Source organism: Pithys albifrons, chromosome 4 (genome assembly GCF_047495875.1).
Source record: "Pithys albifrons albifrons isolate INPA30051 chromosome 4, PitAlb_v1, whole genome shotgun sequence".
In the NCBI taxonomy this organism is placed as follows: Eukaryota; Metazoa; Chordata; class Aves; order Passeriformes; family Thamnophilidae; genus Pithys; species Pithys albifrons.
The window spans coordinates 43,968,937-43,995,886 of NC_092461.1; positions in this window are offsets into that span (position 1 = coordinate 43,968,937).

Sequence of the window (26,950 nt, forward strand, 5' to 3'; positions counted from 1 at the left end):
GTGGTTAATCAGGTTTATTATGAGTTTCCTGTATATGAACAGATTCTGCACATATGCAACAATTGTCTTTACACTCATACTCAAAGATTACTTGTTATTCTCAGTAAATTGCTGTTGCAATTGTGTATGTCCCTGTTTTGGGTAAAGTGCATGCCTGTTTAGGGTATTAGCCCCATTTTTTTTCATGCAACTAGATCCAGGCAAGGTACACCAGTCTCAGTGAGACTGAAACAAACCAGCAACAGCTGTGCAGCAGCTGTTCAGAGCTACAGCAACCCAGGAGGGTTTGTAAGTGACATGTGGGGTGTGGGAAACCTTTCAGACTGGAGCATACACGGACTAAACATTATCATTGATATTTTCAAGGGTCTTGCTTACCCTGCTGTAGCTTTCTTCATTTGACCCTCCCAGTGAAGGCATCATAAGGTGTTAACCTGTCAACATTAGTGCCTCTGTAGATTCTACCCTAAGTGTCAAACATCTTCTGTAAAAGTTCAGAAGGAATTTTCTGGAAAATCTGCAAACACTAGTGTGTTTTTGAGACTACATGATAGAAGAATATGGAAAAATAGAGCACAAAAGTGCTGAAATAGTTATTAAAATTTTGGGACTCATCCCCCAGTTTGTGAGTCTGAATGGGAAATTAGAAGGAGAATTCTGGAAAGTTTTGGATGTCTGACTAAATATTTACCTATCCCTTTAAACGTGTCTGTGTGTATGCACAAAGATTCTTATAAATGTCTCTTGCAAAGCTAAATGGATATAGTATCTGTAATAGTATGTAATAATCAGTTAATTAAAATATGGAATACCTACGAGTCTCTGTCTTCAGTAAATAAAGATGCTTACAACCCTCTTCTAGGTAGTAACACAACATCTCATCCCTAATTAAAAAATAGCAAGAGCTTCAGGCTGTGCTTGAATATTATCTGAAGTAAGACTTACTAAAACTACTTAGAAATCTTGACAAGAATTTGTCTTAGACTTGTTTCTGTGAACAGGTGAAATGTGAAACATTTCCAAGAGATCACTGCTGTTGTGGTTCAACCCCAGCCAGCAACAAATCACAGCACGGCTGCTTGTTCTCCCCTGATGGGATGGGGAGAGAATAGGAAGGGTGGCAGTGAGAAAACTTGTGGGTTGAGATAAAGACAGTTTAGTAGGGAAAGCAAAGCCACATGCACAAACAAAGAAAAACAAGGAATTAATTCACAGCTTCCCATGGACAGGAAGTGTTTGACCATCTCCAGGAAAGCAGGGATACATCATGTGTAATAGTGACTTGGGAAGAAAAATGCTATCCATCGCTCCGAATATCTCCCCCTTCCTCCTTTTCCCCCAAGCTTTATATGCTGAGCATGATGCCATATGTTATGGAATATCCCTTGGGTCAGATGGGGTCAGCTGTCCTGGATGTGTCTCCTCCAAACTGCTTGTGCACCCCCAGCCTTCTCAGTGACAAGGTGGGTTGAGGAGCAGAAAAGACCCTAACTGTGAAAGCACTGCTCGGCAATCATGAGTACATCCGTGAATTATCAACGCTAGTTCCAGCACAAATACGAAATATAGCCCCATATGCTAGCTACTGTGCAGAAAATTAACTCTGCCCAAACCAGCCAAACTTCAATTCAAATTACTGATTCAATGACAACATTATTTAGATGACAATTTCTTTTCAAATTTTGCTACTACCAAAGTTTTTGTCAAGCCCTTTAAATCACACCTGAAACTGAGTAAGATTTGACTCAGAAATTCTGGTGATCTGTACATTCTCTAGACATAGTCCTGAAGAATGCCTTGTTGTTTCATTTTGTTTGTTTTGCATTATATTTTTTTTGGAAGGAGAAATGCAATAATTGCATTACATTTGACTTTACAGGTTGTTCTTCCTTGTTTTTTTATGCACTTATTTTCTGCTTTCATAAACTTATAACCCTTAATGCTATATTTGAGAAATGTCTTTCAGTTTTCAGGCTGAAGCTCAACTCTCCTTGTTCATGTCATTTGATAGGCATACACTTGAAAAGCAAAAAAAAAAAAAAAAAGAAATTCTTTTTACTTCCTATCTGTTTACACAGATGTCATGAAAACATTTTACTGCCCCATTTAATGGGAGGCTACTTCACTGGTATCAAGATTATTTTAAGTGTAGAAAGAGAAATAAAAACTAAACCAATCAAGTCTGGAGATAAACAGGAAGTAAATTATCACAAAATTTTATTTTCTCTTTGGTTTAGCTTGCTATGGTTTGGAGTTTTTTTCTTTTCTTCTCTTGCTGTTGTTGCTTGTTTTTTTGTTGTTTGCTTGGTTGATTTTTTTTCTCATATGAACACGTTGTGTTTTGATTTAATTTCAGTCCTAGGGAATAGATTTCTCAGACATCACACACAACAAAAATATCATCAAATTCTATAGATCACAGAAGCTTAATACTTTAATACTGAAAGTGCAAGTACAAGGTATAAAGCATACAGGAGTTTGGTGGGTTGGAAAACACTATTAGAATTACTTTAGCATTCCATAGGAGTTCGATCTTTTTTTTCCTGGTTTCCTTTTTTGTTTCACGCTGTGCCAGCTAAATTGCAGAGTGCTTTGCTGAATGCCAAAGGGAAAGGGAAGGTTTGGCAAGGCAAGGCAAGGCAAAGAAAGGCATGTCACGGGAAGGAAAACAAAGGCAAAGAAAGGCATGTGAAGGCAAGGAAAACAAAGGCAAGGCAAGGCAAGGCAAAAGGCAAGGTAAAAGTCAAGGCAAGGGAAAAGGCAAGGGGAAAGAAAAGGGGAAAAGGAAAGGGGAAAGGACAGGGGAAAAGGAAAGGGGGAAAGGAAAGGGGAAAAGGGAAAAGGACAAAGGACATAGGAAAAAGGAGAAAGGAGAATGAAAAGAGAAAGAAAGGAGAAAGGAAAGGGAAAGGGAAAAGGAAAGGAAAAAGGAAAGGGAAAAGGGTAAGGAAAGGGAAAAGGGAAAGGAAAGAGAAAAGGGAAAGGAAAAGAAAGGAAAAAGCAAAAGGAAAGGAGGGAAGCTTTGTTGACATAACATAAATGGAAGACAAGAAGGTGCACCATCATCCTGGAGTGCTTGGTTCAGCAGTCGTTCATAAGACACATCAAATTAATTTTTCTGAAAAAAGAGAGACTTACACAGGAGTAGAAACACTTAATACAATTTGCTACAAATTTGCTTCAGAGTCTTAATTAAGAAAGATTTTAGCAATCATACAACTTTCTACCTATTTTTAAAATGTTAAAGTGATGAAAATCTTATGTTAACCCTGCTTTTATTTGAGACTAGCTCCATAGTTTCTTCAGTATAATTACATTGATTTGTCTTAAAAACAAACAAACAAACAAACAAAAAACGAAAACCCAACCAAACAAAACCCCCCAAAACAACCAACTAAAAGAAAAGAATGGATTTTCTTGGAGTCTTTTCTATTTTAAAAAAGATTTTGTTATTGATTTTAAACACAGACTAGAAAATATACTTTATAAATTTATGTGAACAAAGATGTAATAGCAAATTTCACCAAGTCTTGGTTAAGTCCCTAGTACCTTCTTACTCCTGTGTGTTGACTCCTCAGTATTGGTTCTTTAGATCTGTACCTTTGAATGTCTTTGGAGATACTGTCTCCAGGAAAAGTCTATCATTTCTGAAGTAGCACATAATGAAGAAAAAAATTATTGGGATTTACTTACATGATATCTGGCTGGTATAATATTTTTCTGGCCAGTATCACAGCAGAAGATGCCTTTTCAGCTGTCCAGTTTTGAGATTTACTTATATATTATGAAAATAGACTCAACATATTCTAATGAATTATTTAAATTCTGAACCTTATCTTCAAAAAATCCCACCTTTGAAAGATTAAATTTACAGAAAGCATGCTAAAGCTCAGGAAAACATGTGAGGCAGTCTAAATAAAAGGTAAGGAAAGAGGAAATAGTATTAAAAAAGCAAAGGAAAATTATAAGGAAAAGACAGTAAATGACTGAGAATAAAACCAGGATTAAGTTTTTATATATTTTAGATATGCTGTATGTACATACATGTACTTATAAGTATGCATATAAAATATACTGATATACATATATATATATGGAGAAGAGTCTGCTTTAAGAAGATGAAAGCAAAAGGAAGAAATGGATTTAAAAAAAAATAAAAATTAGAGGAGAGGAGGAAAAATTTTAAAAGTAGGACAAGATAATGAAAATGAAGTAGCCATCAAAAGACAATAAAACACAGTCAAATTGAGACCTTACTAAGTTCAGTAAGATGGGTAAGTTTTGGAAGCATGACTGAATTCCACAGGAAGTAAGTAAGAATGTAAAATTATACCGTAAGATGTAAAAAGAATTATCAAGATTTTGCATTAGATATTAGACTTCTTCGCAACACCTCTTCCTGGCTTGGGTACCAGAGAAATGGTACATATAATTATGTATAAAGACTTTTAAGAGCTAGCCAAATATTTAGAAAAAATTGTTACTGAAAGTAAACTAATATATATTTTATGAATAGTGGCCTTTTTTATTAGAATAGTGTATGTAGTGGTTTCCAGAAAATTGCAGCTCTTATTTTTTGTAGTTATGCACATACTCAAACTGATAAAAGAGCCTCAACAAATATTTTCTTAAAAAAAAATCATCCCCTTTTTGTTAATATTTTCTGACTTTGCAAAGAAAACAAGTACCTTTTTCATAAATATTACCTAAAGTTCTTGCTAACCTAACAGTGTTCAATTTTTTAATAGTGCTCACTTTTTAAACATCACCTCCTGTGGGTACAGGAGCAGGCAATTCCCAAATGCCAGAAGTCAAGCAGGCAAGGCAGAAGGCCAGCTTGGCTGAGCAGGGATCTTCACTTGGAAATAAGGCAAAAAAAGAAGGTGCATGCCCAGTGAAAACAAGGTCTAAGTGACATGGTAGGAATTCAGAGGTACTGCTTGCTGTTGTAGGGAAAAAAAATGTGTGGCTAAAGCTCAGCTGGAGTTGACAATGGCCAGAAATATGGGGGACAATAAAAAATTTTCTCAAATACATTACTGACAATAGTCAGTATAGAAATATCATCAGCCTGTTACAGGATGAGGTCTCTACTCTGCACTGGTGCATCCTCATCTTGAATATTGTGTGCAGTTTGGTTACCACAATATAAAAATATATTAAGCCATTAAAGAGTGTCCAAAGGAGTGCAAACAAAGATATTAAATGGCCTTGAGGGAAAACCGTATGAGGAATGGCTGAAGCCACTTGGTCTGTTAAGCCTGAAGAAAAGGAGTTTGAGGAGAGACTTTACTGCAGTCTTCAACTTCTTCATGAAGGGGAGAGGCAGGTACTGATCTCTTCTCTGTGGTGACCAGGTACAGGACTGAGGGAATGGTTTGAAGTTGTGTCAGGGGAGGTTTAGATTGGATATTAGAAAGAGATTCTTCATCCAGAGGATGGTTGGGCACTGAAACAAGCTCCCTATGGCAGTGGTCATTGCACCAAGCCTGATAGAGTTCAAGAAGTGTTTGGATGACACTCTCAGACACATGGTGTGACTCTTGGGGGTGGTCCTGGTCAGAACCAGGAGTTGGACTCCTGTGGATGATGCTTGTGCATCATTTCCGACTCAGCATATTCTGTTATTCTGTGATTCTGTGTAAACCAAGAGAGTTTAATGTCCTTCTTAATTTTCTTTCTCCCTTCAAAAATAATACCAGGCTTTCTCAAGATGTTTAGAGAAATCAATTTTAAATGATTTTAAAAATGGCAGCAGAACAGAAGAAAACATTCTCCTTAAATTTTAACATGTACTGATTGTAACCATATTTTTATATTATGGAGTATTCCTTTCTTTTTCCTTGGACGGAAAAGCAAAAGCTAATTTAATGCTTATTTCTAAAATATTTTGTTATGTTTCACTTTCTAAGTGTTTCCTTCAATTTTGTTCAAGCCACTGAGGAATCAAAATACAACTCTAGGTAATCTTTGAACCTCACATGGAATGGCTGGTAATGACATCTGGATTTAGGCTTTTGAATAGTGGGCTATTTTCACAAATTACCTCCAAGTTGCTTCACTGAGAGACAAACATTTAGTCCGATCTCTTTGACAAGCAGAGTGGTTCACAGATAAGATTGTATAAACCCTTCTTAAATTAATCTCTGACATTTCTGAGGCTACTTGCAAAGGCTTGTTTAGGGAAGAGAAGCCCACAACCCTGTGCTGTGGGAAACAGCAGTTTAAAGAAAAAATCTGTGTGTTTTGAAGGCACATGAAAGAAGCAGCACTTAGAGAGGTTTCTTAATAAATAAATATGGAAGAGCTTCAATGCAGTAGAAAAAGCTTAACTTATTTTAAGGTCTATGTTTTTGTAAGATATCTACAGGGAAGAAGAAAAGAAAAAAAAGTTTTGGCCTTTTTTGAAGATTGCTTATTTGTTTGTTTTTTATTTTTCAATGTGGTTTAAATGAAGTATCAAGAAATGGAATATTGCAGAAATTGAATGCCTTACAGGATTCTAATGATTTTCATTATACAACAATGTGGTCCATATTAAATTTTGCATGGCTTTGGATTTACTAGGAAAATAAAGTAGGACTATTTTATTTTTTTCTTAAATGGATTTTATGGGATGATAAATAAATAAATCTTGACTTTGATAATGATGAAACCATGAATTTAATTTAGGCTTGGAATTTTCTTTCAACATAAGTGACTAGAGTTCATATTCTGCAAGAATCTTATTGAAGTAATTGGTGTTACCCTCTGCTTATAGCTATGTATGTTGTCAAGTACTGTGCTGAGACTCAAAAGGCTTATTAAAAGTCTAGGGAAGCCTTGGATCATAACCATAGCTGGTGGTGTAGCTCCTTAATGAATGGATTTTCATAAAAATTGAGTTATTATCCAGGAAGCCCCTACCCCACTACCACAAGTCTGCACCACAGAATTATATATTGCCGAGTGCCAGAGCTAGGCTTCCTTTGTATTACAGGCACAGAAGAAAGGAGATGTGGTTTCCTATTTCTTATTTTACTTTCTCCTTCCCCCTGATGCCAAAGGTATTTTGTTCTGATTTTCACATTTCGTAGATTTTAGGAACACAGTAGTTGTAGATTTTTAGAGGGTTAATATTTCTAACAGTTTAAGTTTAATGCCTTTCTATCACTACCCCTGTCCCAGAACAGGGAACTTAAATTCCTTTAGTTTGAGAGATAATGTCCATGGTTAAATCCACCCCTCGGTCTCGTGCCCATTTTTAAGTGACACCTCTGCCCTCATGGCCCGAGGCATCATGGGCCCATCGAGCCAAGAACAGCTCTCCCTTGTGCTGCCAGTCCAGATCTGTCTGTGATACTTTCACTTGCACAGCTCGGTCTGCCTGTTGGTTGTTGAGATGTTCCTCATTGGCCCGATTTTTGGGCACGTGTGCGTCTACGTGGCGGACTCTCACAATAAGATGGGTTTCCCTCTGCGTTTCCAATTGGTTTTCTTCCATCGGTCTAACCATCCCCAGAGAGCATTGGCCACCATCCATGAGTCGGTGTAGAGGTAAAGCTTTGGCCATTTCTCTCGTTCAGCAATGTCCAGGGCCAACTGCACGGCTTTAAGCTCTGCAAACTGACTCGACCCACCTTCTCCTTCAGTAGCTTCTGCAACTTGTCGTGTGGGACTCCATACAGCTGCTTTCCATTTGCGATTAGTCCCTACAATGCGACAGGAGCCATCGGTGAAGAGGGCGTAGCGTATTTCCTCTTTTGGCAATTGATTGTATGGTGGAGCTTCTTCCGCACGTGTCACCTGCTCTTCTTCTTCATCTGCTAGACCAAAATTTTCACCTTCAGGCCAGTTCGTGATGATTTCCAGGATCCAAGGGTGATTTGATTTTCCTATACGGGCGCACTGTGTAATCAGGGCAATCCACTTGCTCCAGGTAGCATCAGTGGCGTGATGTGTAGAGGCAGCCTGTCCTGACAACATCCACTTCAGCACTGGTAGTCGAGGTGCCAGAAAGAGCTGTGCTTCTGTGCCAATCACCTCTGAGGCGGCTTGAACTCCTTCATAGGCGGCTAGGATCTCTTTCTCTGTTGGGGCATAGTTGGCTTCAGATCCTCTGTAGCCTCGGCTCCATAATCCAAGTGGTCAGCCTCGAGTCTCACCAGGCACCTTCTGCCAAAGGCTCCAAGACAGGCCATTATTCCCGGTGGCGGAGTAGAGCACGTTCTGTATGTCTGGTCCTGTCCTGACTGGTCCAAGGGCTACAGCCTGAGCAATCTCATGCTTGATCTGGTCAAAGGCTTGTTGCTGCTCAGGGCCCCAGTGGAAATCATTCTTCTTACGGGTTACCAAGTAGAGAGGGCTTACGATCTGACTGTATGCTGGAATATGCATCCTCCAGAACCCTATGGCACCCAGGAAGGCTTGTGCTTCCTTTTTGCTGGTAGGTGGAGACATTGCTGTGATCTTATTGATGACTTCTGTTGGAATCTGATGGCGTCCATCCTGCTACTTCACTCCCAGGAACTGGATCTCTTGGGCTGGTCCCTTAACCTTACTCCGTTTGATGGCAAAGCCAGCTCCCAAAAGGATCTGGATGATTTTCTTTCCTTTCTGAAAAACCTCTTCTGCTGTGTCCCCCCCCACAATTATGTCATCAATGTATTGCAGGTGTTCTGGAGCCTCACCCTTCTCCAGTGCAGTCTGGATCAGTCCATGACAGATGGTGGGACTGTGTTTCCACCCCTGGGGTAGTCGGTTCTAGGTGTACTGCACGCCCCTCCACGTAAAAGCAAACTGTGGCCTGCACTCTGGTGCCAGAGGAATGGAGAAGAACGCATTAGCAATGTCAATAGTGGCATACCACTTTGCTGCCCTGGACTCCAGTTCATACTGGAGCTCCAGCATGTCCGGCACAGCGGCACTCAGCAGTGGGGTAACTTCATTCAAGCCACGATAGTCCACAGTCAATCTCCATTCTTCATCAGACTTACGCACAGGCCAGATGGGGCTGTTGAAGGGTGAGTGGGTTTTGCTGACCACCCCTTGGCTCTACAGTTCACGGATCATCTTATGGATGGGGATCACAGCATTGCGGTTCGTTCGGTATTGCTGATGGTGCACTGTTGTGGTGGCGACTGGCACCTGCTGTTCCTCAACTTTCAACAGTCCGACAACAGAAGGACTTTCTGAGAGACCTGGCAATGAGTTCAATTGTTCAATCCCTTCTGTCTGTACAGTGGCTATTCCAAAAGCCCATCTATGCCCCTTTGGGTCCTTAAAATATCCATTCCTGAGGTAGTCAATGCCCAGGATACATGGGGCGGCTGGACCAGTCACAATGGGGTGTTTCTGCCAATCTCTCCCTGTCAAGCTCACTTCAGCTTCTAGCACAGTCAACTCTTGAGATCCCCCTGTCACCCCAGAAATAGAAATAGTTTCTGAGCCCACAGGTCCTGATGGCATTAATGTGCATTGAGCGCCAGTATCAACCAAAGCCTTATACTTTTGTGGGTCTGATGTACCAGGCCATCGAATCCACATTAATCTTGTTTAGACTCCTTTCCAAGGTAAAGAGCTGAAAGATATCAGAAGGCCTACAGAATGAAACATAAACACAGGTCAGAGTGACCCAAAAGCCAGAACTGGATGAACTCCAAGAGACCTTTGTGTGCCTGAAGAAGAAGAGCTGATGAAGACAGAGGGTCTTGACGACCCCAGACCCAATTCCAGGGGTTGGTCCAGGGGTGGGACTGGGGCTGGACTGAGAAATGTGTAAAGCAATGATTGGAGGGATCTTATTATAAAAGCCATGGAAACAAGAACTGGGACACATGCAGGTCATCATGTATTCCTGTGTGCTGTAGGCCCTGTGTTATTAAAGGACCTTTACTTTTTACCTTACCCTACACTAACGTGGCTCAAAGTCCTGTTTTTGGCGGGAAGGGTCATTCACGGCATCACCCCGCCCAAAACTATGTATTAAGAATGACACCTCCAATATAGCCTCAGTTCACCCAAATTCAGCCATATCAGTTAGGAACATAATTGACAAGCATCTTTTATAATAGTTGAAGATGTTTTACCTCATACAAGGTTGTGTAGATCTCACCCTCACACCAAGGTGGATCACATTTCTGAAATAGATCCTTAAATGCCATGGACTAAATTATGTAAGTCTAAGTTCAATTGCATTTAAGCTAATTCATAATTATTTAACTTAATTTTCCATCTGTCCACAGACCAAGTGCAATTTGATATGTTGTTGCACAAAACATCATAATACCAATTTACACTATACATATATATACTATGCTCCATTTAACTAGAATAGTTACAGTTTAATTAATAAATGCTCAGCTTTTCTTGTAATTGTGTGCAGATGCCTTGTGGTTTTCATTTTGAAAATTTACAAATAAGGGTGAAAGGAGAGTTAACATTCAGAAAAACTTGCTGCAGAAACCTCAATGTAATATTGAATTTCAAAACCCTTCCTCCCAAAAAATAAGTAGTCTTTTTTAGTATTCCAAGACTAACATAATGTAGAAAAAAAGTACTTAAAATTTAAAAGTGTGTGCATAATACTCCTATTAAAAAGTTACAAAAGTATCAACATTACTCTTTGGGAGAAAGATCTATTGGGATCAAGTGTCTGGCAGATTGGCAAATTATAGATGGCCTTTGAACTACCGTGTAGCTCTCTTCTACCATCCATACACAAGGGTGAATCTCGCAGTTAAGTCTAGTACATTTTAAAGAAATATGTATGTCACAGAGAATGTTGACCTTTAAATGCATTATATAACTAAAAAAGTGATTTAAGAAAATAAAAACTGAGTTTGCATTCTTTAGTGCTTTACCTAATTAATTAACACTGAATCAAGGTGCAAGACAGTAATTGAAATTCTTTAGAACATAAAAATCTCTGTAATTTTATAAGTAATTCTTTTAAGATTACACTAAAATTATTACATAGTCTATCTCAAAAGTAGACTCAAATTTAGTCCCTTCCACTTATGGAAAAATGTTACTTAATACAAGGAAAGATTGAACTCACTACATTTTTAAGAACTTGGCCCCAAATGTACTGCATTTTGCTCTTCCTTTTTTCATGGCTAAAAGAGAAATTTTGGTGGCTTCAGAACAGGCCATGAAGATATTTATAATTTAGTTATTTAGGAAGCTAAAATGTAGCAATATGCAACATTAATCTATAACAGAAGCTTCATTTTGCAGGTGGCTCATGTTGTCCAGGTGCCATTTAGAAAAATCTTTTTGCATACAAACCTCAATCTGTCTTGTCATACTTCCCAAATTTCTAATCAATCTTTGAAAAAGTTTAGGGTTTTTTTGCTGGTGAAATTCCCAAGATTTTATGAACAAAGAAACTTAAATTAGCTCACTATAGATATACTCTTAGCTGATCATTCTTCAGACTGCTGAGTAGTGTACTGACAACACTGACTTTCCCTGCTCCATCCCCTCAGAGAAGGTTACTGGCTGAAATAAGATTTAGAAAAATAGCATCACATTTATGTGTATTCAAAGCATACATTCAGAATATACATAGAGGACAATGACCAAGTGAAATCAGAACCTCTCAGCTTCTAGGTACTGTGAATGAACTTTTCTTTTTTTAACCCCTTAGGCAATATACATGTTTATGTAACCTTTACTCATATCTCTTGCATTTAGTATGAAGTGTTACTTTGTAACTACTTTAGTTATTCATGCTGCAAATTCTACATACTAGGTGGTGCATTGAACATTTATCTGTTTGCTAGGTTTCTTTGTTTTCCGTGACAGAACAAATTCCTCTCTACCTATTAATTTTGAAGAGTAAAGAAACTACAAAAAAGGGAGACTAAATTAAAAAAAAAAAAAGAAATCTGTGAAATCTATGCTTTACAGCTTTTACACTGCCTCAGAAGTTCTGAAGTGAATGAATAAACGAATTTTATCTTAAGCGAAAACCCAAAAAACATAAAAGCATTAAATAATAATCAGAGGAAAAATACTGATCCAGCTCAGACCGAGTACTAATAGTTCACTAGCCAAAGGGCAGTTAAATGCCTCCCTGACACCCAATCCTGTCAGATATTGGAAGCTAAGCAGGGTCAGCTCCGGTTGGTACTTGGATGGGAGACCTCCTGGGAATACCGGAGCCTGTAGGTTCTAGTCCTGAGGACTTCACTATCACTGTCCAAGCTCACTCAGCCCTGGCAGATGGACCTTAGGAGTTAAACTGTGGGGCCAGTTCCGTGCACCCTGTGCCTCACCTAAAAAATCCACTTTGCAGGCTTGAAGGACACACTCATGTGGGTAGAGCCCTTCTCAAATCTTCATTTGTGAAGCCCAGACATACATACATACATACATTTAGCCAAATACAGAAATGTTTGTTGCTTTATAGTATGACTTGATTATCAAAGTATTCCATGACTGATCAGCTGCAAACTCTACACTGGAACACTGAATCAAACCACAACAAATTTTTATCCTATGTTGACACCATTTTTTAGTCTTTCTTTCTTATTATGCTTTTGGGAGTTTTTTTTTTTTGTTTGTTTTGGTTTTGGGGTTTTTTTAATGCCTAGCCTGCTTTTATTGTTATTACCTATCATTTTGATCTCAATTCACGATGATAACATACGTATGGTGGCCCAAAGACCATCATGGACTCCATACAGACAGACATTTAACTGAAGAAAACTATCTGCCATCAAACATATGGCAAACAATATGAAGCATTATTGTTTTCACACATAAGACATTGTGGATGTATTGTACAGGAAAACTGGGAGTACAAAGTATGAATGGCCTTAAAAAGACTAAAAAAAAAAGTACAGTATGCACATTTCTTACACAATTACTATGACCATGGAATTTTTGGCTTAGGATGTTTCTACAACACTGGTGTGTAAAGATTTCAGCTAGATCTCCAAATCTATGGTTATTCTGGTGCTCTTTCCTTACATGATGTTAGGCTGGAGATAGTTATCTAGGTTTATACATTAAACTATTAAAAACAATTCCCTGTGAACTCTGCTCCTGAAACTCTGGGGTCATGGCTGTGTTCAACTGATGGCAACTAATTTTTTCTGCCAAATCAAGTTTGCATCTATTTGACTCTATATATACTTCATCTTCTTTGTACTGGTCTTTGGATCTTACCCTGAAATCACTGTATTTATTCAGATCTTATTCTTCTATTCTTAAGCACAGAATGTTGACAGAAGTTGAAAATAAAAAATGAGGCTGGTGACCTTTTTCTGATTTGTTTAGTATGGCAGCTCTTATTTAAAGAGAAGCGTGTCCACATTCACTGCATGTTGAGTAAAGTGCAAGAGTTGTTCTGCTGCATGTGAAATAGATCCCTTCAAGAACTGAACCAGAGGCTCTTCCCTGCATGTGCTTCAGATGTAGTTTAGCCATTCTTTTGAAGGATAAAGATCTGAAACAATGACTGGGCTTTCAGTTAGCTTTAGATGATGGGCATTGAGAGAATATATTTTACTGAAAAACAGAAAAAGTCTAGCCTTTAATAAACAAACTGTCCTGAACATACCATTTTATTGAGCAGTTTTGGTCTATTTTTATCACAGAATTTGATTTTGAATATCTCTAGAGAAGGAGACCCCACAACTTCTCTTAGAAATATGTTTCAGTCTCAGTCACTTGCACAGTGAAGTTCTTCCTCATGCTTAACTTCCTGTATTCCAGTCAAACTGTGTATTAAGTCAAACTACTTGATAAAGTGATTATTATTCACTATGAAAGGTGAAGAATACCTCATGCCAGAAAGATCCATCTGACTTCTGACAAGTTGTTGCCATGAACATTAGTGGAATTACAATCTACACCATTCACTTCCGCTACTGGGAACTGCACAGAACCAAACCCAGGTGAAGAAGTCACACCAGGCTCTGCTTAATATCCCTTTATCACTCCAGTCTGGAGAACCTTAAAACCAGAATTTCAATGGCACGGGATATGATTTTTTTTGTCTCAATAATAATTGACATTTATCTTGCAATACAGAGTGTTGGATGTTGGGGACTCAAGTCCTGAAGGTTTTCTAAAAATATTCTTCATCTTTTCATGAACACTATTACTCATGTATGTTCTCATAGTTCTTATTTAACAAGAGACACCACATGAGGTGATAAGCACATTAGAAAAACTTAAGTGTCTTAAGTATGTGAGTTAAAAACTCCGAGGCAGGTTTTTTTCTCATACAAACTCTTTTTGAAATAAGCTGGATATGATATTTAGAATTGAGGGGTCTCAAGAATTTTTATATTTCTGATTCAATGGCAAATTTTCTTTCTTATTTAAATTTATAACTAACTTTTTTTTTTTTAATTTTAATGAAATGTATAATTTTTCCAAACAGAAAACACCTTCCTTAGCTGCAGTCATCACATGTGAGCTTCTGTGTAAAAGCTATGAATGGATAAACAGATGATTCTCTCTCTGGGAAAACATACAGTAAAATCTAAAATGCACAATATCCCTTCAATTCGTTTTGACATTTGAAATATGAACAGATTTCAAATTACTTGAAAATCATGCTTTGTGTGTGTGGCAATTGCCTTAAATTTTTTGATTAATTTGCTGTCCCATGCTTGTTCACAGGATTGTTCATTAGTGACTTTAGCTCCTAGTTAATGTAGAATAGGGATTCTTAGTCCATGAGAGTTAGATTTGTGATGTGAGGAGAAGAGCTAACCAGGGCTTATGGCTGCAAAGCCAAACATTCATGTCTGTCCCTCACCTTTAACTAACATACTTTTGCCTCTGGCACTGGAAGTTTTCCGTGTGATGCCAAAGTACTTTGACAGTAAGAAAAATGCTGTGTGAAAGCTGAAGAAAGTTTGAGCATTCTTAAATTAGCTTTTTTAGCTCATAGCCAAAACAGTACTCACTAACTTTTAAAACAAAACAAAGCATGTTCAATATCCTCATAGGGTCTTGTTTCATAAGGTTACTATTCAACTATTTTAAGTTTTGCCATGATACCATTATGAAATAGTTTATCATGAAACACATTTGCAATCAGACAGATTTGGCTCTTGTTCATATTTCAGTTCTCTTAAGTGATCAGATTTCTCATTTTCTGTTCGCTTTTCTGTATATTAGAAACACTTTTTACTTTCATATGTTAGAAAAGCTATAGTTAATTACACATTCATGACAGATTTTAAAATAAAATTATAATACTTATATTAAAAACTCAACAATGTTCCTCATGGATAAGATACTGTTGGGATGAATCATGACAGAAAAAAATATATCCCTTTAAAAAAATTCAAAGCAGCTTGTCAAAGTAATAGGAATTACTGAGTGGGATTTATAGAAAAAAAATTTAAAAAAGGTCAGGATATGGTTGCAATTTTCAGAGAAAATGAATGGCTACTAAGTGCTTGATTCTTATAGATCTCCAAAAAACCTAATTCATTGGCTAAATTTGCAAGGAAATTGACAGGGGGGAAAAAAAAGCACCTAAAAAAAACCCCAACACTCATAAACCAACAAAAAAAAATTTAAATCCCCAAACCAGGCACCTGGGAAGAACTTCATACAATCAAAAAAGTCTAAAAAGCAAGACATGTTAGTCTTCCCTTAATTAAATGCCTTTGTGTCCATTTAAGTGCTTGCATTCGCTGCTTCTGCCCCTGAGAATAAAAGTGTCTTCTTTCAGAGCCTGGCTGCTACTAAAGGTCCTACTGGTCACCTACTTCAGCTCACAGCCAGACCATGCGGCCTCTCCCTGCTGCAAATATTTAAAGTCTCTTTTGTCCAGTGGCCTTATTAACATAGTAAGCAGTAATTAAGAGCACCTGTGTCTAACCACTATTTAACTTGGATTTTGTTGCTACTTGTAAGGTTATGTTAATTTCTTTTAAACTTACAGTTTATCCTAAAATAAAAGCTATTACCTCTCCCTACAAAATATTAGCATGACCTCTATCAGCCTTCTGCTCCTCAGGTGAAAGAAACCAGTAGTTCAATTGCTCTTCACAGAATATATTTTCAAAACTTCCAATGACTCATATTGTACCTCTTTAAAAAAAAAGAAAAAAAAAAGAAAAAAAAAGAAAAATTGTCTTTCTCACATGTTTTAATTTGTTATCTTAAGATATTTACATTTTGGGAAGAGGGTTATGTATTGTCATTATAGTATGTCTGTTTATGGGGAATAATTTCCAGCATAGCTATGGCACTTAATTTTACTCTACTTATGCTTATATAACTCCACTAACCTGACAGTCAATCATTGAGTAAATCCAACTGTCTTCCAGATTAATTACTTCACTTCCAAATAATAAAAGCATTTTTTTTCAAAATAATTCTGACAGTGGGAAGTCGTAGATAGTTTAAAGTGGACTAATTATTCTGCCAGTTTTATGCCTGAAAATATCTCCATGTAGACAAACCCTTCAGTTGACGCAAGCTCCTTTTCATAGTCAGTCCCAGAGTGGGATCATATGTCTGTCCTTCCACTAGGGAGATCTCTTCCCAATGTCGTAGGTGTCTGTGGAGAATATCTGTGGGAAGACCTACCAGAGGGAATATCCACAACATGATTCTGAAACACTGTGTTGTGATTTTCTGGTACTTGTTTTTTATTCTCACTCCATCAGCAGTTTCCCTGATTGATATTCTTTCCCTTTTTGTTGCTTCTTTTTTCTTGTTTCCTTTTTTTTTTTTCTTTTCAGTTTAATTTCCCCATTCACTTTAATTAAGCTCTCCCCAGGTTCACACACTTGCAAGCTCTTATTTATTTATTTTAAAGCAAGTTGACTAACTAGCCAGAAATTTCCCAAACCTCTAAGCTCTCATTAAAATCTTCTGTCAAACCTTTTCACTTTATTTTTAGGGAGACAGAGCTAGGCATAACTTGAAACAAAAGAAGTAGGGGGAGGATGAATTACTCTACATAAATAGAATAAACTTATTACTACATAGAAGTAGAAAAAATCATTTGAAAGGTACACACACATTTTTATTCAGATTACAGAAATAGGATATTCCCATTTCCTCTCCAGTTACAATCGTCACATCCTCCTTGCTCTTTTCACTTTATCCTTCCATGGACTAGAGGAATTTACACAGAAACCTAGTCTCAGTTTAACTAGAATTTCATAGTATCCTTCTTAAATTATTGAAGTATTTAATGTAAAATCAACGAATTTATCATTGTCCTTGCTCTTTAGGTCAGTCCTATGATTTCCACTTTGCATTAAAAACATCTGTGTATAAGGATTAAAGGCCAATCTAGTTTAGCAAAAAATATGACTCCAAATCAGTAAGAACATTGCTAGAGACTTTTTCTTAGCTGTTCTCCTCTCAAGACTTCAAATTTTCTTAGGATAAACCAGGCAATTATCTATAAATTTTACCTCCAAATTCTCAGACTAACTTCAAGAAGAAAGTATATGCCTATGAATTTACATGGAACCATCAAATCAGAATAATTTGGCTTTGAAGGGTCCTTTAGAGATCATCTAGTTCAACCTCCCTACCTACAACGAGCAGGGACATCATCAACTAAATCCTAAACTAAACATGTTCAGTTGAACTAAACATTGAATGTTTTTAGGGGTGTGGCATGAACCATCTCACTGGGCAACGTTCCAGTGTTGCGTTTCACTGACTTCGCTGGAAAAAATTTCTCCTAATACCTTGTCTTCTGGGCTGATTATTGGACTTGATGATCTTAGAGGTCTTTTCCAACCTCTTCAATTACACAATTCTATGATTCTGAGCTGTGAATGCACATTACTCAATCATGTCCAACATTTCATCCACCAATCTCCTCAAGTCCCTCTCGGCGAGGCTGCTCCCAATCCCTTGAACCCCCAGACTGTTTTGGTACCAGAGGTTACACTGACCCAGGTGTTGGACTTTGTACTTGACCTCACTGAACCTGATGAGGTTACAAGGGCCCACTTCTCAAGCTTGTCCAGGTCTAACTACATATTATCTATTTCCTCAGATATGTAAAAAAAATAAGCATATGTTATTTGTCTCATCATTCAATAGATAAAACACATGAAAAAATTAGGGAACAAATCTTATCATACTTCTAAGAAAATTCTCCACAGCAAAACTGAAATTATCATATTGCTTCTTTATCATTCTCTAATGATTTTTGTCAATCTCTGCAGTAGTGTTCTTATCTGAGCCAGCTTGAATTAATTTTGTTTGGTTTCACAACACAGCACATCAAATGCTTCAGTAAAATCAAAATATATTGCATCTGCTGACTTCTCTGAAACCACTAATCCTGTAATTTTATCAAAAGGAACAGACAACTAATGAGATTTAAACATCTTAATTTGGTGCTCCTCATGGCTTAAATTTCAGTTCTTTCTGTCATGAGCTGGTATTCTGCAGATACATATTTACAACTTCTTCTTTCTTCTTCTTCATGATGATGATAATAACAATGATAACAACAATAATTTAGCTCAGCAAATTTTTTTTCATAAAGAGTATTTCATGCTATATTGTCATTTATTATAAGAGTTTAAAGTTTGGGCTTTATTGATTAATTGATAAGGTAATCATGGAATTGCTTATTACTGAAACAATTACTATGAGGACTATTATTTTTAGAGAAATGGTAGTTCCCAGTTAGACCTTTTCATTATCATGAACAATAGAACTGTGTATTTGGACAGTACTGTGTCCTAATGGGAAATCAAGACATATTTGTAGACAAAGGTGGGACACTAAACAAAGTGGTCCACCTACTTTTTTCAGTATAAAACACCAATATACAATTTTAGTAATAAAATAATGCACAGTTTAAAAATAAAATTTGTAAATAGTCAATTTTTCATTAGACAATCTTGACCTCTTGATTGTTATTTACAAACACTCTTGTTGTAGCTGAAAGTGTCAGCTAAAGAAGAAAACCCTAAAATTTTGTTGACTAAGTCATCAGGTCATAATGTAAAAGAATTTAGTTTTCAGATTATTTCCTGACAAGTAAAAATTAAAAGCAGGAAGTGAATTTAGTGGCATGTTTTATGAAAAGGTTGTTCCCTACTCAGAAATCATGTTCATTTCCTCTTGTTCTTGATCGTCATACAACACCAGTACTAACTAACAAAACTTTCTATCATTCTTGCCCACAAATTTCCTACTCTTTTTTTTTTTCCAAACAGCAAAATATAACAAGAAAATCAGCATGACAGTAAAGCTGCTTCATTTGTGAACAAAGACTTCCTAGAAATCAGTAGAAGTCAGTTTGCATGTCCCTATTCATGCCACTGAAATAGATATACAGATGAGAGGTTAGAAGTTGTTTGGTAAAGAAAGATAAAAAGGACTTTTGAGTGAAATACACTGAGCTATGCAAGATCTCAAAGAAAAGGATCATGTGAGACATCAGGAGAAGTTCCAAATGATATGAGATAGTCTTATGGCAACAAAGTAAAAGAAAATGTAGCTGCTGTCAAAGCTACAGAAGATGTTCTGTCTCAAAACTAATGTTGGGAAATTACAGAGAGAGGCAGCAACCTGAGGCGATCAGAAGAGTTTTATCAGGAGCTCAGCAACGAGAACACCAGCATGACAAGTATGACCTCTTCTTTCCTTTCATATAATGACATTTTGGCTAAGATAGTGAAAAATTCTCTCAGTGCAAGTGTATTTCAACAGAGATAACAGACAGACTCTCCCTTAGATCTCCTTAAATGGGACCACCTCCATGTGGCAGTAATAAACTTTTGGAACATATGAACAAATACCAGCAGCTATAGAACTGACAGTGTGCAACTATGAAAAAATTGCTGACAAAGTGCTGATCAGTCAACAACCTGTTCACCTGCAGAGAATAAAAGTCTTATGAAAGCACTCCTGTGTCCTCGAATGAAAAATATGAAATATTTCTGAGTAGATGAAAAATCGATGCCCATAGTGCCTGTGTAACAAAATGTAGGTATTATTCATGACATCACAGCCTTCCTCTGATGTCTCCCTAAATAGTCGGTTAGGGATGTCATGAGAGAAATACAGCTTTATCTATCAAAACCACTGAACTGTGATTTCCTGTGAGCAATTCTGCATGTTGAAAAGGATTGAAATTTGAAGGGGAAAAAAAGAAAAAAGGAAGAAACTAGAGAGCACAGGAATGTGGAAAATGTCTTCATGTGTTTGTGCATTTCTTCTAAGTAAATATATGATATGTTTCAATGACTAATCTTGTTTAATATGTTCATATATCTGTCAGAAACTATAAGCAGATGAAAGAGGTGTCCTGCAAACATACAGAAAATTAAAGTGCTGGGATAAGAAGCTTTTTGAGGGAGGAAGAAACAGAGGTTAGAAAAGCCTGAAGAGAAAGATCAAAAGTCAAGAACTGTTAAGAGTTCAGAGCCCATACATGGATGGAATGTGTTACGGGTTTAGCCAGGTAGGCCTAAAATTTAAGTTTTAAAGTTCAGACTAGGCCTGGAATTGTCAGCTGACTTGAACTGGGCTGAGCTAGCTAACAGCTGATTTCTTCTAGCCAGTAGTGTTGTATTCCATACCATATTACGACATCATCTCAGAATGGGTAAGAGCTGGTGTGTGGGAGGTGTTAAGTCAGATCCACCATGGCCAAGGTACAAACCGGACGTGGTGCAGCTCCTGTCTTGTTGAAGTAGGCCCTGCTGCTCTTGCTGCCGCTACTTGCATTTTGTTTAAATTCAGGGAAGTAGAAATATTTTGTTGTTATACTTTGCTTCTTGCTGGGTATCTTTTGGGCTGCTCACAGATCAAGAGTAATAGAATCTGGTTTTGGTGGGAGGTAAAAACTGTTATACCTAACTTGTGTAAGTATTATATTGTCATTTTCTCTTAATTTTCTCTTTTCTGTATAAATATGTAGCTAGTTTAAGCATAAACTTAGTTTGAAAGTTGTTTTATTTTTCTCCTTCTCCCTTTTTAGCCAGAGGCTAACTCTGTTCTTTGAGCAGTTGGCATTTTGCCAGCTCAGCCCTAGACAGAATATTAAAAGGATGGATTTTAGAAACGGTATGGATAAATGTTGTTATTGACAATAATTTGCATAAATTTATAAAATGGAAGAATTCTGTTGATCTTCTTAATATACTCTGCAAGAAAAGCTATGAATTTTTTTAAAATCTTCATACTGTTAATATTTAGTACATATTATTTATTTATCATAAATTTTCTGAATGTATGCATATTTTCTAGGCAAAATAAAAAAATGTGACAGAACTTTATTGATTCTTTGAGTGAGTTACTCTTCATTCTATCCAAACCAAAGTCATGCCTTTCGAAAAAATTCATTAATTGGTGTGTACCAAAATTAGCTATTTTGTATATTTCCTCAGTATAGTTGGATAAACAAAACAAGGGGGATAACTCTTTGCAAGTATTTTATGACATAAGAAATTGATTATTTTGAAAATAATTTTAAAGATTTCAAAACACTCTCTTAAGCTCTTCAGTAGTGATAATTAGACTCTTGAAAATTTGTCTTTTCTTCAAGAAACTGGCTGTAGGATATTATTCTAACTATTCTGTCTTTGGTCATGCCCTCTAGCTCCTTCTAATTTGAGGCCCATGAATTTATTCAGAAAATACATTTCTACCTATAGAAACTGCATACAGATTTACTAAGTGGCTTAAAGTTAAATTTTAGCATTTCAAAAACAAAGAGATCAACATCATAGCCCTTAGTCAAGATTAATTTTGACATTCTGTGAATGATATTTCATATCTAAGGCAGAACTATAGAATTCAACTTCTGAGTTTAGAACCATTTGGAAAATGAATCAAGAAAATAATCTTCACTGATTAATTTTTTTTTTTTTTTTTTTTTACATTTCTAGAATAACCACATTTTGATTTGTGGGTTATTTTTTTTTTTGTTCTCCTTAGGGATATTATTTTATATTTGGTGGCCTTGTAGTGAAGATGGAGATGAATATTGCATTACATTTCCTCAAGAGTGGTTTTGTAGTGAACCTGTAGGCTTTTAACCACAACAATAGGAACTCCAGTGAGGATTCTGTAAAAGGGGAAAAAATAGAGAGAAAAAAAGGAACATACCTAGGTCTTTAAAAAGAGAAAATTTAAAATGTAACAGCAATGTGTTGTCCATATGTATGTTCATTTAATATACATTGAAAAAAGAGGGATGAAAATTGACTTTCTTTCTAGAGTATTACAATGAATGAGATATTAATTAATAAAAACTACTACTGTTGTTATACTGAAACATGTACAAAGGACAATCCAAGAACAGTAGTCCTTATAATTAGTCATGAGCCAGTAGTGCCTATTTAAGGTAGTTGATACATACTTTGCCATCTGATTCAACAGAATAGATTTCCATTGACACAAAGATATGAGATTCCCTTCATGGCCAAGGTGATACACTCCACACAAACACAGACAAATAGAGACTGAAAATTTATTTTGACTCAAATACTTCCCAGGATGTGGTGGTTTTTTTTTTTTCATCCCAGCAAATAAGACACCCTGTTCAGAATGAATGTACTTTTCAAACAAAACCAAAGAATTTCTTAGCAACAATCTTCTAATGAGAATAGAAAAAGTAGAGTTGTTCAAATGAAACTATGTGATATGAAAGGCATTATTAAGGCGGCTTGGTCCAATCGTCTCACCTTCATTGCATTTCTACTAAGTATTTGGAAGTGCTGTGCACAGTCAAAGTTGTCCTCTGGAAGAGTGGCAAAGTCAGCAAACTATGATAGTTCAAGACCTTGATAGGTGCTTATGGGAGTTGTTTGGCTTAAATAATGAATCTTAAACTGTATCCAGTGTTTTACCAGACGTGGTGTGCACAACAAAGATGAAAAAAATTGGGCGAGGATATTTTCTTGCAATATCCCACTATCAGGCCAAATTATCTAGTCTATTATTCATCAGTATTCACAGTTCTTTTAGAAGTACTTTAAAAAAAACCTCTGACAACCAATACTACTTCTGAGTAACTATATTAAAGGAAGAAGGAAACCCAATGCTACGGTTGAAGGCATCAAATACTTTCTTCAAATCAGCTATAGTTACAAAGAAGCAGTAATTGTTTGTTTAAAGTTTCGCAAGTGCAGTAAGAGACATAAATAAAAATTTGCCATTATTAAGCTAATGATAATATACGATCTCTGACAATCTTTTGAAAAACAGATAAGTGCTGAAGACAAATAATTTCTACAGTTGTTAGTATGAAGCTGATATTGCTGAATTAAATGCAGATTAGGAAAAACAAGTCAAGCTTCTGCTATTCAGAGCTTTTTCATTGCACATTCTGTACACTGCATGTACCAATGTGTGTAAGCTAGAATGCGTATGTTTCATATGTCATGTTTGGCAATAAATAGAGGTATTGTACAAAATCCTTTCCTTTTAATTAACTCTGTGAAGGTCAGTAAATTTCTTACCTCAACAGAACAATGTTATTCTTCCAATTATACAGAGCTTATCATATCTCTTGTTACTTGCAAGAATAATATTTAGAGAGAAAAACTGGTGCTAGTTTCATCCAATCCCCAGGGAGGATAAATGAACCTCTGTGCATGTTTATCTAACTCTTTATGAAATACCTTATATCTTACTGTAGAGGGATCAAATGCTTAGACATGATTTTGTAGCTTCTGAGGGGATAAGGTAAATAAGATTAATCCCACTAAAAGTATGTTGCTATTTTATATAATCTGAGTCTCTAATAGTCAACATATTCCTCATTAGGCAATTCTGTTTACTATACAAAACTTATTACCCAATATTAGATAATTATATAGAATTTTTACCTAAAAAAACCCAAATACAATGCAATACTCTCCATAACTTTCAAAAAACCATAAAACCCCTACAGTTGTACTTTGCAATATAAAGCTACAGTGAATTATGAAGATTATAGTTTTTAAAGAGCAGACAGTAATGCACAAAAGCAAATATTAGTAACAGACAAAAAAATTGAGATATTTGACTAGTGGAAGCACTATTCTGTAATGTTTTCAGAGAAAGCAGTACTTCATAATGCTTTCAAAGAGGACATATTTAGAGTCCTCTGAAATTATGTTACAAATGTAATAGAAACTAAGAGTACAGACAAAGAGCATCTAACAGAGAAGCACAATGCTAGCAAAATGCCTAATCTGTCCAGCATCTCTAAATAGCTATTAATTACATTGTTTGAGCTTTTTTTACATGTAACTGTTAAGAACAAAAAAGCATTCTGCTTCTTTAAGTACTTTCACTTGCTTGTTCCTTTAACTCTAATATCTAACGTTTTTCTCAGCCTACTTTAGAAAATGTTCACACAAAGAGGACACATAGAAAAAGGGGCAGTCCCCAAATTTTCTGTTCCATATTTTCTATTGTTGCTGAATTTAATGCTAAACTAGTATCTTTTCACAAAGAGATAACAGTTTTTGCCAGCTGTATCAGCTGAAGACTGAGGACAACTCTTCCAGACTGCACGCATCTGTGACATCTCCCTTTACCATGAGTTTGAGAATAAAAGAAGAAATCAGACATTCAACATTTACTGGAATGAGATCATCATGTTTTCCTATATGCTTATTCTAAAATCAACTTTTACTCTAGGTGACTAAATCATTCCTGTTATGGAAACAAAATGTCACTATATCCATTTTCCTAAGTTTCTTTTTTATTTTTTCCCTGTTTCCCTCCCTTTTTCAAGAAACAAGTATATTTATTATTCATTAGGGTATAGTAAGAAACTGAGAAACCTTAGAGAAACCCATTAACTTCAAATTTAGAAATGAAATTCATATATCTGAAAGGTGCTTGCAAGGTCTAATACTTTACTACTAAAATATTTTTAAGTCAACAAAGCTATACCAGCAGGAAATATGAAGTTCAACAATCAAACTGCCTTTGGGTTAGCTGTCTGTTACATTAAACATATCTGGGACTTTTTTCTGGCACTGAAATCAGCTGCCATGGGCCAAGTAGAATTCATATATTAAGTTTCAGAATCCAAACCAGACTTGTATATATATGGAAGATTTCCTAGGCCATGGTGTTTGCCCAACCATGTCTAATTGTCGTGCATATTTGTATGAATGTGTCAATTAAATTCATATTCTAAGAATGTGGTAATATAGACTGTGAGTTCCAGGAACCTTCCCAAGTATCATTTAAGGAATTAATAAAGTCGTTCCCTACAGAGCTGTTGTGTAGTCACAGGTAGACCACTCAAGCTTTTTTCCCAAATATTTGCTGTGGTTCGCCATTACTATTATAATTTTGTTTTTCCTTTATGTTTTAATGAAAAATATAATGGGAAAAAAAAGAATCTTCTTGCAATTTGATACTTCTTTTGAGAATATGCTGTGTATATTCTGTCACTGTGTTTAAGACCTACACAACACGAATGCCACCATATTAATTCATGGTTTGGTTTCTTTATTTTTCCTGTCCTGCTCATTTCTTTACAATGCAGGAATAATAGATATTTAAATAGTGACACAAATCAGATGAAGAGTTATATGAAAAATTAGGTATTTAACCCCAACTGGCAACTCAGTCCCATGGAGCCACTCATTCACATACCCTCCAAAGGAGATGAGGGAAAGAACTCAAAGGGTAAAAGTGAGATATGTGTTGAGATAAAGCTAGTTTAATATTCAAAGCAAAATATGTTGAGATAAAGCTAGTTTAATATTCAAAGCAAAAGCTACACACACAAGCAAAGCTAAACAATGAACTCATTCACCACTTCCCATGGGTGGGGCAGGCATGTGTTCATCCATCTCCAGGAAAGCAGGGCTCCATCACACATAATGATGACTTCAGAATAGAAATGCTGTCACTCTGAATGTCTCCCCTTTCTTCCCCCAGCTTTATATGATGAGCATGATGGCATATGATATGGGATATCCCTTGGATCAGTTGGGATCAGCTGTCCTTGTGCACCCTCAGCCTCCTCACTCGTGGGGTGGGGAGAGAAGCAGAAAAGGCTTTGGCTCTGTGTAAGCACTGCTCAGCAATAACAAAAACATCTCTATATTATCAACATTGTTGTCAGCAGAAATCCAAACCACAGCCCCATATTAGTTACTGTGAGGAAAATTAATGCTACCTTAGTCCAAACCAGTACAGATCTTAATCTTATAAACTCATTTAGAACTGTGATAATCACTAGTGATGGAGTTTAAGCTACATTTTTGGGCAGTATTTTCAATTTTTTCTCATCCTTTTCTTGCATCACATCAAGTAAGTTAGGACTGCAGATTCAAACAGTCTGTAGCATAATTCAGTTTTCATTTGTTTGACTTTCTAAGTGACAGCTCTTTAAAAAATCATCTTGACAGCTAAAGAGTGAACAAAGTAACAGATGCATAATTTTATGTATTATTGATGGACAGATTCTCTTGACAGGTTGCAAGTATTTGGGAAGAGCCATCAGAAAAAAAAGTAAATGAGAAGTAGCCAGTCTCTATTTTAAAATACACTAAGCATTCCTTACAATAATTTTACAGGTTGTGTATCTAAGCTCAAAACTGACACTAAAAGTAATGAGATTCTGGGTTCAGACTCTCAAACTCCAAGAGATTTTACAGACAAATAATTTTCAAAAAGAGCCTCTCAGTAGCTATGTAAGTAGTTGTTGTACATTATTCATCAGAACACTTAATGCTCTTTTAGAACTTTGATTCTAAAAATGTATAAACCTCTATCATTTTATTCTCAGCAGTCAGAAAAGAAATTGGTGTGGAGAGCCATGAATGCTTATAGAAGTTAATGGAAATCTCCTGCTGATTTCAGTGTCCTCTGGATAAGTCCATAAGTATTCTCCAGTTCCCTTACAATTATTTTCTATGGTTCTGAAGGAAGCAAAGATCTTACTGAGTTTTAGTCACCAGGAAACTGCAGCAACCAAATTGAGTACAAACTGCTTAATATAGTGTCTTGATGCTGATCTATGTGTCCAGACTGCAAACAGCAG